Below are 14,341 nucleotides of genomic sequence, written 5' to 3'. Positions count from 1 at the left end.
TCGGCTCCGGTCATGAAATGGCGTCGGGTGAAGGTGAGAATTAATTACAGTGCAAACGACAGATTTTTAAAATGTTTATTAGAATTGTCCTAAATGTCGAACTAATCTTAACATACTTTGGGGTTTTTAGCGTTCTGTAACTTACTTTAATGACTTAGTTTAGAGATTTCAGTTCTAACCTGTGGCCTGAAACGCCATTATAAGTTATTATATACGCCGTTATAAACACAGCACATTATTACTGACAGGATGGACACTGGATACTGATGATATAATACAGGGCTGTCAAGTTTTGAAGACAGGCAAGCGTGACATCTAACCCTAACCAAATATAAAGTATTTGTTTAATTTCCATTTATTAATGTGTGTGTGTGTGTGTATGAGAGAGAGAGAGAGAGAGAGAGAGAGAGATTATGACTGGTGATGTTTATTATAAGTGTTTGTTGCCTTTTTAGACCCCTTTATCATGTGTAATGTTGCTCCCATATAAAACAGTTCAGCACAAGCCCAGACATTTTTAGGGACATGATTGAGGACAATGTCCCGTCCAGAGACAAACTGTTTCGTGTTGAGCTTCAAAATGACCATCAAAAATACTCTCTCTAATGAATGTTTTTTTTTTATTGGTTGTTGTGTTAAATCCTACCCAGATACAATAGTGCTATTTTCTGATTGGCTGTTGTGTAGCCTCTTGTATTGATTGACTGATAAGTGTCAGGCTCGACTAAGAGCTCCAGTGGAGACGCGCTTGGTTCCTGCCCGGTTCCATAGAGACAGAGGTGCGGACTGATACATTTTGGGTGCTGCGGCTTATTAAATATATGATAAATAGTCAAAAAGTTTTTCTGCGTGAGAAATACAATGTGTGGTGGGAGCGTGAGAAAAGACCTAAATGAGTGACTGTCACTCTCAATGTGTGACACTTGACAGCCTGCATAATACTGTACATAGAAAATACTCAGCATACACTGAGAAAATGAGCAGATTATGGATGTGCAATGTGTGTAAGTATGAAAACTGTGGAAAGGAAGTAGAATATTGAATGTAATATAATTCTATAATGTCAGTTCTTGGTTTGTTTCCTTGATGTTTTCAATTTTATCCCTCACTTTTTCTTCCACAGTATTTTTCTCAAAGCTCATTCATACATATTTGGAATCTGCTGAATCATATCCCCCTTTACCGTAGAGATAAATATGAAATATCATGTCATGTTTCTCTTGCAGGTTTATTCCACCAGGGGAGGAGACGTCAGTCTTTATCACCTGCCATCAGTGAGTTACTGATTTATTTCACACTAAACCAGAAGCCACACTGTCTCACTTCTCCTTGTGTAATTCTATAAATGAAGAAATGTTTTTACTTTATAATGTTTTATAAAGTTGTATATGATTACTGTGTAGAGATGTCTATGACACAATTACACAACTGAGTGTAACAATGATGCCACACAATGAAATGTATATAAAAAGATTAGTTATAAAGATTTCATCATGTTTTGGAAGCCCTTCTCTGTTTCAGCCACTAAACTGAAGAATATCAGTGACACATTTTGTCCTAGAGTAAAAGTCTGAAAAGATATTTGGAAACAATTTTTTTTTTTAAGTTAATTTCTTAACTTTCCTAACTCTGGGACTGAATCTGAATATCAGTTAACATTAACGATAGGTTATCATTAAGATGTTTAGTAATTCTTCCTCCGTCATTAGCGTTAATTTTACTTGTGATAAGTATTTTAGTTAGCTCTCTGTCGAAGATTTTAGCTTTAGAGGTGCACATACAGACACTAGAGGGGGTAGCGTAAGTAGTGTAGATTCTGTAGGGGAAAATCTGGATGCCTTATGCGGAGTTAGAAACCCTCCAACTACGGCATTAGAGCCCACACAGCGGGGTAAATGGGTTACGACTCTGCTGCATAGTCACAAAGCTAAAGCTAATGCTTAGGTTTGCCCACAGGAGCACCACACCTCTCCAATTCACATGTCTAACAGATTTACTCTCCTCAGTGAAGCACCTGCTGAGAAACCTGAAAGAGTTCATGTTATAGGAGATTCCATCTTAAGGCATGTGAAATTAGCTAGGCCTTTAGGGGCTCCAGCAGCACTGGTTAGGTGTATTGCAGGAGCCAGGGCACTGGACATAGCAGGTAATCTTATGCCCCTTTTCCACCAAAAAGAACCGGGTGCTGGTTCAGAGCTAGTGCTGGTGCTGGTTCAAATTTGGTTCCACCTTCTAAGAATCAGTTTGCCTTTCCACCGGTTAGAGAGTGTCACAGAGCCGAGTGTGACATCACTGTATACATGTCACGTTACACAGCAACTTTAGCGCAGCAGCGACAAACACAAACACAACATCAACAACAATGGCGGACGTTGCTGTACAGTTCATGCTCCTGATTTTGTGCACCTGCATTGGCATCCAAACACAATGAATCCAACGTGTACGTGCAGCTCGTTCTAGTTTATATAAACGGAGGTTGCACTCGAGAATAAGGGTAAGTACATAACATTATTTTATGTGTGCTGATAATGTATCATATTGCAGTAAAGTAAAAGTGTATTAAACATTAGTATACTTAAGGTATATTATCAAAACTTAATTTACTTAGATTACTTAATTTCTACTTACTGTAGAAATAGTCCAGTAGAAGTACATCATACTTAAGTAAATGCCTGTAGCATAAGCAAAGTGCATGTACAGTATTAAATCCAAAAGTATTTATTCTGCTGAAAAATGGGTCCAATCTGCCTGTTTTAGCATATATTTTGTTTTTTGGATTATTATTAATGCTGCTTTAATATGTAGTTTATGTTGCATTTTACTCCTATTGTAACTACTGTATATACTGTTGGATAGTTCAATTAACAGCAGAACATCACATTGTTTTTATATCAAAAAGTGGTACTTCTATATTGATAAACTAATGAACCATTGCAAATTCATGTCAGATAATTTGTATTTATATTTAATGTAATATGTACAGTGATGCCTCGAGATACGAGTGCATTGACATACGAATTTTTTGAGATATGAACTGTGATTCGACCAAATTTTTTGCTTGAGATACGAGCAAATTTTTGAGATACGAGCATCCGCGCCGCCGCTGAAACAAAGATCCCCAACAACCACGTGTGCTCTGTTTCCCCACCTCAGCTTCCCGCGTCTCACTCGGTTAAAGCCGCCTTTCCACTGCACACGACAAATGACGGCCGATAAACAGGAAGTCATTCATTTCCTATGGAGAGTCACAAAGGCGCTGCGTGAGGTGACGACTGTCTGAGGATACGTAATGTTCGGATCCGTTTTAAGCGTTGGATCTGTTATAAAATGTGAATGATTTTAGTGAAATGGCAGATGTTAGTGAGGAAAAAGTGACAAAAAAGGCAAAAACAAGTGAAGAGAAAAGCGATGAAGATAATTAAGCAAAATTAATGTAAAGAAAACAGAAATTAGTTTAGTTAAGTTAAGAGAATTTCAGTTAAGTTCGTTAATTTTAGTGAAGTTTAGTTAAGTTCCATTTAAGTGTAAAGTAGCATTAAGAGTGTACAGTAGTGAGTAAGTGAACGAAAGTGAAAGTGTAATTCCTCCTAACTCCTCCTACTGTTTACTCCTCCTCCTGTTTACTCCTCCGTCTGTTTACTCCTCCGCCTGTTTACTCCTCCTCCTGTTTACTCCTCCTCCTGTTTACTCCTCCGCCTGTTTACTCCTCCCTCAACCTCCGTACGCATCTTCCGTAAAGTAAAACCAGTTTATTTTTTTAACATTCTCTTTTATTACTGTGTGTTTTTATACAATATTTGTCATTTATATATACAGGTACTGTACATGTATAAATACAGTACTATACATTTATAAATACAGGTACTGTACATTAATAAATACAGTACTGTACATTTATATATACAGGTACTGTACATGTATAAATACAGTACTATACATTTATAAATACAGGTACTGTACATTAATAAATACAGTACTGTACATTTATATATACAGGTACTGTACATTAATAAATACAGTACTGTACATTTATATATACAGGTACTGTACATTAATAAATACAGTACTGTACATTTATATATACAGGTACTGTACATTAATAAATACAGTACTGTACATTTATATATACAGGTACTGAACATTTATAAATACAGTACTGTACATTTATATATACAGGTACTGTACATTAATATATACAGGTACTGAACATTTATAAATACAGTACTGAACATTTATAAATACAGTACTGTACATTAATAAATACAGTACTGTACATTTATATATACAGGTACTGAACATTTATAAATACAGTACTGTACATTAATAAATACAGTACTGTACATTTATATATACAGGTACTGAACATTTATAAATACAGGTAATGTACATTAATAAATACAGGTACTGTACATTAATAAATACAGTACTATTCATTTATAAATACAGGTACTGTACATTAATAAATACAGTACTGTACATTTATATATACAGGTACTGTACATTAATGAATACAGTACTGTACATTTATATATACAGGTACTGAACATTTATAAATACAGTACTGTACATTTATATATACAGGTACTGTACATTAATAAATACAGTACTGTACATTTATATATACAGGTACTGAACATTTATAAATACAGTACTGTACATTAATAAATACAATACTGTACATTTATATATACAGGTACTGAACATTTATAAATACAGGTACTGTACATTAATAAATACAGTACTATACATTTATAAATACAGGTACTGTACATTAATAAATACAGTACTGTACATTTATATATACAGGTACTGAACATTTATAAATACAGGTACTGTACATTAATAAATACAGTACTATACATTGATAAATACAGGTACTGTACATTAATAAATACAGTACTGTACATTTATATATACAGGTACTGAACATTTATAAATACAGTACTGTACATTTATATATACAGGTACTGTACATTAATAAATACAGTACTGTACATTTATATATACAGGTACTGAACATTTATAAATACAGTACTGTACATTAATAAATACAGTACTGTACATTTATATATACAGGTACTGAACATTTATAAATACAGTACTGAACATTTATAAATACAGTACTGTACATTTATGAATACAGGTACTGTACATTTATATATACAGGTACTGTACATTTTTCATATTCAAAATAAACAAAACAACTGGAGTGGAATTTTGCGAGCTGGAACGGATTAATGGGATTTTAATTCATTTAAAAGGTGAAAATTGCTTTGAGATACGAGCAATGTCACGGAACGAATTAAACTCGTATCTCGAGGTATTACTGTAATGGTAATGTACTGCCCGCATTACAGAAAAATTAAACATGCAACCTATTTTTATCTTTACAAGCAATCTTGCTGTCGAAGGCAAGGCGGAGGTCACCTGCAATGTGGGCATACCCAAGATCTGAACACTGGTGGGACACAATAGTTCCGGATTTCACCCCTTTACAGTTCCTGCTCAATTTTCGTGTGTCCCCAGATACATTTGAGTACATCTGCAGTGGGTGAAGAATGTAATGGAGAGAAGGAACACAAACTACCATTTGTGTGTCCCAATCCGGAAGCGTGTTGCAATTGCTATCTGGAAACTGGCCACAGGCAGTGAATACAGGACCATCAGCCATCTTTTTGGGGTAGGCCTCAGCACTGTATTTAATTGTGTTCAGGAATACTGCAACGCTGTCATCACGATGCTCCTTCCTCACCACATAAGATTTCCTGATGCCGACAAGTTATTGGAAATGTCCACTTTCTTTAAAAATTGTTGGAGAGTACCACAGTGTGTCGGTGCAATTGATGGAACCAACATTCCAATAATTGCACCAGATTATTACAATCGTAAAGGCTGGCATTCAGTTCTTCTGCAAGCAGTTGTATATAGCAAAGGACTATTCTGGGATATTTGGGTTGGCTATCCAGGGAGTGTGCATGATGCCACAGTGCTACGACAGTCACATTTGTGGGAGGTCCTAAGTGATGGGGAATTATTAGGACAAACCAAAGTGACCATATCTGGCTATGATGTTGGCTATTACCTGATAGGTGATTCTGCATACCCCATGCATAAGTGGCTCATGTAGCTCTTTTCAGATACTGGCTGACTGATTCCTGAACAACACACCTATAATTACAGGCTGAGCAGTGCACGGTCAGTTGTGGAGATGTCTTTTGGGAGATTAAAAGGACGATGGAGGTGCCTCCTAAAAAGAAATGACCTATCTGAATGAAAAATGACAAGCTGGAACTGTGCAAGAAAATGGCACTGATCTGCTGTGTTCTCCATAATATTTGTGAGGAACATGGTGATAATTTCACTGAGGAGCACACAAACAGGACCGAAAACATTCAGCCTCCTGTTCAGGCAGTACCCAAGCATGATAATGCAGAAGGGGCTGACATTAGAGATGCATTAATGATGCATTTTAACAGAGGAAAGATTTATTAAAATGCTTTGTACCACACCAATGTTAATTTTTGTAATAGTATCAGTTGTGTTAGAGGAATCTAGCCATGGGGTCACAGTCCAGTGACTTCTGTGCCGGTCCCAAGCCCGGATAAATAGAGAGGGTTGCGTCAGGAAGGGCATCCGGCATAAAACATTGCCAAATCTAACCATGCGAGTTGTCAGTAAGAATTTCATACCGGATCGGTCGAGGCCCGGGTTAACAACGACCGCCATCGGCGCCGTTGACCTACAGGGCGCCGGTGGAAATTGGGCTACTGTTGGTCGAAGGAGTAGAGGAGGGAGGAGAGTGCACAGACAGAGAGAGAAGAGGAAAGGTAAGAGTGTAGGACTGAGAATAGGGACTCTGAATGTTGGTACTATGACAGGGAAAGGTAGAGAGCTGGCTGATATGATGGAGAGAAGGAAGGTGGATATACTGTGTGTACAGGAGACCAAGTGGAAGGGTAGCAAGGCTCGTAGTATAGGAGCAGGATTCAAGCTGTTTTATTATGGTGTGGATAGTAAGAGAAATGGGGTAGGTATGGTCCTGAAGGAGGAGTTTGTGAGGAATGTTCTGGAGGTGAAGAGAGTGTCAGACAGGGTGATGAGTCTGAAGTTAGAGATTGAAGGGGTGATGTTGAATGTTGTTAGTGGTTATGCCCCACAGGTAGGTTGTGAGTTAGAGGAGAAAGAGAGATTCTGGTGTGAATTCGATGAGGTGATTGAGAGTATTCCCAAGGGTGAGAGAGTGGTGATAGGAGCGGATTTTAATGGACATGTTGGTGAGGGGAACACAGGTGATGAGGAGGTGATGGGCAAGTTTGGAGTTAAGGAAAGGAACCTTGAAGGACAGATGGTAGTAGACTTTGCTAAGAGGATGGACATGGCTGTGGTTAACACATATTTTCAGAAGAGGGAGGAACATAGAGTGACTTACAAGAGTGGAGGTAGGAGAACACAGGTAGACTACATCCTTTGTAGAAGAGGCAATCTGAAAGAGATTAGTGACTGTAAAGTGGTAGTGGGAGAGAGTGTAGCCAGACAGCATAGGATGGTGGTGTGTAGGATGACTCTGATGGTCTGTAAGAGGAAGAGGTCAAAGATAGAGAAGAAAACTAAGTGGTGGAAGCTGAAAAAGGAGGAATGTTGTGAGGAATTTAGACAGAAGTTGAGGCAGGCTCTGGGTGGTCAGGTAGTGCTGCCGGATGACTGGGAAACTACAGCAGAAGTGATCAGGGAGACAGGGAGAAAGGTGCTGGGTGTGTCATCTGGAAGGAGGAAAGAAGATAAGGAGACTTGGTGGTGGAATGAGGAAGTTCAGGATAGTATACAGAGGAAGAGATTAGCCAAGAAGAAGTGGGATATGGACAGGACTGAAGAGAATAGACAGGAATACAAGGAGTTACAGCGCAGAGTGAAGAGGGAGGTGTCTAAGGCCAAGCAGAAGGCATATGACGAGTTGTACACTAGGTTAGACACTAGAGAAGGAGAGAAGGACTTGTACAGGTTAGCTAGACAGAGGGATCGAGATGGGAAGGATGTGCAGCAAGTTAGAATTATTAAGGATAGAGATGGAAGGGTGCTCACAAGTGAGGAGAGTGTACAGAGGAGATGGAAGGAATACTTTGAGGAGCTGATGAATGAGGAAAATCAGAGGGAAAAAAGAGTAGAAGGGGTGAACTCTGTGGAACAGGAAGTAGATAAGATTAGAAAGGATGAAGTCAGGAAGGCCTTGAAGAGGATGAAAAGTGGAAAGGCAGTTGGTCCTGACGACATCCCGGTAGAGGTCTGGAAGTGTCTAGGAGAGGCAGCAGTGGAATTTTTAACTAGTTTGTTCAACAGGGTATTAGAAAGTGAGAGGATGCCTGAGGAATGGAGAAGGAGTGTGTTAGTGCCGATCTTTAAGAATAAGGGTGACGTGCAGAGTTGCAGCAACTATAGGGGGATAAAGTTGATGAGCCATACAATGAAGTTGTGGGAAAGAGTAGTGGAAGCTAGGTTAAGGAAGGTGGTGGAAATTTGTGAGCAGCAGTATGGCTTCATGCCGAGAAAGAGCACAACAGATGCAATTTTTGCTCTGAGAATGTTGATGGAGAAGTATAGGGATGGTCAGAGGGAGTTGCACTGTGTGTTTGTAGACTTAGAGAAAGCGTATGACAGGGTGCCAAGAGAAGAGCTGTGGTACTGTATGAGGAAGTCAGGAGTAGCAGAGAAGTATGTCAGAGTGGTGCAGGACATGTATGAGAGGAGCAGGACAGTGGTGAGGTGTGCTGTAGGTCAGACAGAGGAGTTTACAGTGGAGGTGGGACTGCACCAGGGATCGGCTCTGAGCCCCTTCCTGTTTGCTATAGTGATGGACCAGTTGTCAGAGGAGGTCAGACAGGAGTCTCCTTGGACGATGATGTTTGCAGATGACATTGTGATCTGTAGTGAGAGCAGGGAGCAGGTGGAGGAAAACCTGGAGAGGTGGAGGTTTGCGCTGGAGAGAAGAGGAATGAAAGTCAGTCGTAGTAAGACTGAGTACATGTGTGTGAATGAAAGGGAGGGAAGTGGAATAGTAAGGTTACAGGGTGAAGAGGTGAAGAAGGTACAGGAGTTTAAGTACTTGGGGTCAACAGTCCAGAGTAATGGAGAGAGTGGGAAAGAAGTAAAGAAGCGAGTGCAGGCAGGTTGGAGTGGGTGGAGAAAGGTGTCAGGAGTTCTGTGTGATAGGAAAATATCAGCAAGAATCAAGGGGAAGGTGTACAGGACAGTGGTGAGACCGGCCGTGCTGTATGGTTTAGAGACAGTGACACTGAAGAAGAGACAGGAGTCAGAGCTTGAGGTAGCCGAACTGAAGATGTTGAGGTTCTCTTTGGGAGTGACAAGATTGGACAGGATTAGGAACGAGTACATCAGAGGGACAGCCCATGTTGGACGTTTGGGGGACAAAGTTAGGGAGGCGAGATTAAGATGGTTTGGACATGTTCAGAGGAGGGAGAGTGAGTATATTGGTTGGAGAATGTTGGACATGGAGCTGCCAGGCAGGAGGCAAAGAGGAAGGCCAAAGAGGAGGTATATGGATGTAATTAATGAGGATTTGAAGCTAGTGGGTGCAAGTGTTGAGGATGCAGAAGATAGGGTTAGGTGGAGAGAGATGATTCGCTGTGGCGACCCCTGAAGGGAAAAGCCGAAAGAAGAAGAAGAAGATCAGTTGTGTTAGAGGACATCCAAACTGTCAAAAATTGTATTCTATTCCCCTCCAAAGAAACACAACCTTTTTAATTATAATTTAATTATAAATTTGTAATTATAAAAATGTGTTTATTTTAAAAAGCACAGCTACATGTTTTGTGTGAAACTTTGCAAAAATGTAAAGTGCAATAGACATGCATTAAAAAAAATTGTAAATAAAAATAAACTTTAAAAAACAGTCTTGTTATTGTGCAATTATTTTTCACTGGTGTTCACCATGCGCTCCATGAATCCTAACAGGGAACGTGTGTCTGCTCTCATTTCTTGCAGTAATGCATTGTCCAGTTCCTTGGATTGCTGGAGGAACCGCTCCTCTTCCCTTTCAAAATATTGCACCATTTCTGATGTGCTGTCTCTCTTGCTTTTTCCTGTGCATTAAGAACAGCAAAAGACAGATCATCAGTGTAAAAACTATGCATTTGCTAAACAGTGATAAAATATCTGTGACATCATTTTCTGTCTATTATTAATCTATTATTTTATATTACTGAACTATAGCATCATACTATATCACTGCACTTCATCTTGTGCTCACATCGCATACAAGGTCATCATGTAAGAATTAGATAACCTACTTATTCAGGAAACACTTCAACTAGCACTTCTTTCCTTAATTCTTTCGCATTTAAAAAAACAAAAAAAACAAAAAAAAAACACCCTTTGACACTTTTTCATTGCAACTCTGAACAAATGTTTTAAACTCATGGTATCTTAAGTATGTAACTTAGTGATCCAGCATTAATGTATTCAATGTTAGAGATTTAAACACTTATGTACGTTGCTCTGGATAAGGGCGTCTGTCACATGCTGTAAATGTAAATGTAAATGTAAATGTAAAGAGGTGTTACTGTGTAGTAACAGCGTTTAGCTCAGGAGTTATTGACTCAGGAAACTCCAATCTGTGAATATGTGACTTCCTGCTCCTTCAGTCCTCTCCAGCGCTGGAAAGCTGATCCTATATTAACACGTCCTACTTCTTACCTTATCGTAAGTCTTTCTTCTCTTTCTTTCTTTGTTTTTATCCTCCATGTCAATGTTAATACCGCTTTCTGCTAATGTCACACATGTGCACTGAACACTCTCTCCGCCGCATATTCACAAGACCCGACCCTTTCTGCTCATTGGCTACACGTTTGTTTTGATTTTTGTTTTGTTTGGCAGCCCAACGCAGTTTTCTGAAGCATTTTTTTAAACAACGGACACCCCACCTTTAAGAACCGCTTGCGTCAAAGCTAGGGGCGGGGTTACTGTAAGTAAGTAATGTAAGTAAAGTAAGTTTTGATAATATACCTTAAGTATGCTAATGTTTAATACACTTTTACTTTACTGCGATATGATACATTATCAGCACACATGATAGTAAGTAGCTACATGCTAAGGCTAACTTTTTTCTGTGTTAATGATAAAATAACGTTATGTACTTTCTCCATAACAACCTCCGTTTATACAGATTACATGGAGCTGCACGTACACGTTGGATTCACCGAGTTTGGGTGTTAATGTAGGTTCACAAAGCCATGAGCATTAACAGTAAAGTAACATCCCCATTGTTGATGTGTTTGTGTTTGTCGCTGCTGCGCTAAAGTTGCTGTGTAACGTGACACGTATACAGTGACGTCAGACTCGGCTCTGTGATGCTCTCTAAGTGATGGAAAGGCAAACCGGTTCTTAGAAGGTTCGCCAGTGGAACCAACTTTGAACCAGCACCAGTGCTAGCTCTGAACCAGCACCCGGTTCTTTTTGGTGGAAAATGGGGCATTAGAGTCAGTGTTTTCCTTCACCCTTGATATTGTAGCTCCACATAAAAGGAAAGTAATTAGAGAGAAAAAATGTTGCACCCTGGTACAATGACAACACACAAACATTAAAACAATCTGCTAGGAAATTAAATTGTAAATGGCATCAAACTAAATGATCAGTATTTTGATTAGTATGGAAGGAAAGCCTTCATAGCTACAAAAAAACTCTCAGTGCTGCTAGATCAGTGTATTTCTCCAGCCTTATTGAAGATAACAAAAATAATCCTAAATTTACAGTTTTTCTTGATTGCTAAGACACATTTCTTGAAAGCTGCTCTCCTTTTCTCTAAAATGTGAACTCAAAACCCAATTCTCAAGCTACATTCACAAAACCTCAGACTCTCCTTGCAAAACCAAACTTTCACCTCAAAACAGTTCAATCTGTGCTCAGAACTGAACTATGTTGTCAAATCGTGCCCTGGGTCAATCAAAATTAAAATCACTACGGAACAGTCACTAAACACTACGTAGAAAAATAGAAAACACAATGCTCAGGACATGAAGCTGGAGAAATAAATGTTTATTGTTTATGTTTACAACACAGAAATCTTGTGCATTTACACGTAGCACTTGTAAAAACAAACAGAAATCTTATGCGTTTGCCACTTGTGTGCAGTAAGTCCATGTAAAAATAAAGTACAAAAATACACAAATAAGTGCATTACTCAGCCACAGCATCATGTCTCCGTACTGGGTCAGGCCACAGGACTTCATCCACATCACAGGCCACATTTTGTCTGGCCAGGCAATGGGAGAAAAAACCCCTGGCATGCCGTATCCAGGCTTGGCATGCCTCCACACCTATGTCACCACAGGCAAGACACATGGCTTGCAGGAGATGTACCCTGGTGTAAGGTTGGCGTTCATATACCTTCCGCCGCCATGAGGAGAAGAATTCCTCAATGGGGTTTAGGAAAGGGGAGTACGGTGGAAGGCAAAGATTGATAAAACATTGGTTCATATTGAACCACTCTCTAACCTGGAGGGCTCTGTGAAAACTCACATTGTCCCAAACAACAACATAGATGGGATGCTCATCCTGCTGCCCTAACAGAGCATCTCGCATGCGACTGAGGAAAATGAGGAGCTGGTGAGTGTTGTAGGGCCCCAGGTTGGCATGATGATGGACAACCCCATGATTGCTGATGGCAGCACATAATGTGACATTGCCACCACGCTGCCCAGGAACACCAACGATGGCCCGATGGCCAATCACATTACGGCCTCTCCTTCTCCTTTTGGTGAGATTAAACCCAGCTTCATCCATGTACACGTATTCATGGGGTCTTTCCATTGCATCCAGTTGAAGAACCCTCTGTAGAAATAGATATAGTTTTGTGAGTGATACGGAAAAAGTGATTTAGGCTACTACAGTAAATCACTACTTAGAGTAATCAACAATTGAATGTGTTTGGATATATGCCAACCTGTACATCCTGGAATCTTTGCTCTTTGACTCTGTCTGAATTGCGATCAAAGATCTGTTGCGCTTGAGGACACAATCAACAGTAGAGAGGCTTTTACATGGTTTTACAAATTTACATGCTCCTCAATGATCTTCTGCTGAATTTCACTCAGTTTAATGGCATTGTTCTCACAGACCATATCAACAATTAGGGTCTCTTGGTGTGGGGAGAACATACCTGTCCTCCCACCCCCATGTGGCAGTCTTTCAATTCTACAAAAAGAGAACATGGAGTTTTGTATTGTATTTATTATCTATCTATTTAGTGTTTTAATCTGTTTTGTGTTTTTCATGTATTTAAATTTTGTCCTACGATACTGTGTTGACCTGCCAAGGGACTGCAGATGAAAAATAGCTCTTCAGCTAATTCTGGCACATTTAAATTTTGAGTGTAAACAAAAAATGTTGATTGATGTGCATTGTCCCTTTCAAATAAAAAAAGAAAAAAAAAGTTACAAAAAATATACATGGAATACTAGGCCTACAAACAGTTAGACCAGGGGTCACCAACGCGGTGCCCGCGGGCACCTGGTCGCCCGCAAGGAGCACTTAAGGCGCCCGCGAGGCATGTTCTAAAAATAGCACTGGTCAAAATATAGTTCCGTCTAAAAAAATTTTCTTGCTGTAGTTTTTGAATAAAAATGCTTGCCTTAATGTAGATTTTAAAATGACGATATTTAATTTCATTTTATTTAATTTAAAAAAAATGTAAACAAAAATGTTTTATGTATATAACAAACTCTGGCCTTTTCTGAAGTCAAATGTCAATATTGCGCGCACGTCCGACTCCTGACACAAGGAAGTGGTGCAGCAACAACGAGGAGTCAGTTGTGATTTACCCCCAAAAACATGGCAGGAAAGCGACAGAAAACATACTGTTTTCACAGTGTTTGGGAGGAAGAGTTCTTTTTACGCCAGTCATAGAAGTGTGTGTGTCTCATTTGCGGGACGACTGTTGCGACGGCAAAGCAGCACAATGTGGCAAGACACTTCAGTCTGCGTCACGAAAGTTTCAATGCTAACTACCCACCCGGCGGGGCATTAAGGACAGAAAAAGCCGTTACAAATCCTTTCATACAAGTGGACATGACATGCACTGTTGAGCAACTAAGTGCTCTGTTCAACTTGGATGCTGGACAGGTAAAGATCCTAACGTTGCAAAATGACCTTCACCTCAAAGCCCATCAGTCTGCATCAAACTTTTGGTGCCTTGTGGACACAGAAAAGTACAGTGGTGTATGAACAGCAGCTATGAAAGTCGCCTGCCTTTTTGGTTCAACCTGTCTGTGAATCAGCCTTTACTAACATGAACTTTATCAAGAACAAACACAGAACACACCTTACTGATGCA

The 14,341-nt window shown here is 39.5% G+C and overlaps 1 pseudogene; it reads left to right on the top strand.

Annotated features, from left to right (window-relative positions):
• The window catches only part of LOC132842460 (interferon-induced very large GTPase 1-like), a 37,693-nt pseudogene continuing 23,352 nt past the window's right edge, over window positions 1-14,341 (top strand).

The sequence above is a fragment of the Tachysurus vachellii genome, chromosome 3 (assembly GCF_030014155.1).
Source record: "Tachysurus vachellii isolate PV-2020 chromosome 3, HZAU_Pvac_v1, whole genome shotgun sequence".
Classification (NCBI taxonomy): Eukaryota; Metazoa; Chordata; class Actinopteri; order Siluriformes; family Bagridae; genus Tachysurus; species Tachysurus vachellii.
The sequence above is the reverse complement of the archived record's forward strand: the minus strand, read 5'-3'. Positions and strand labels throughout refer to the sequence as shown.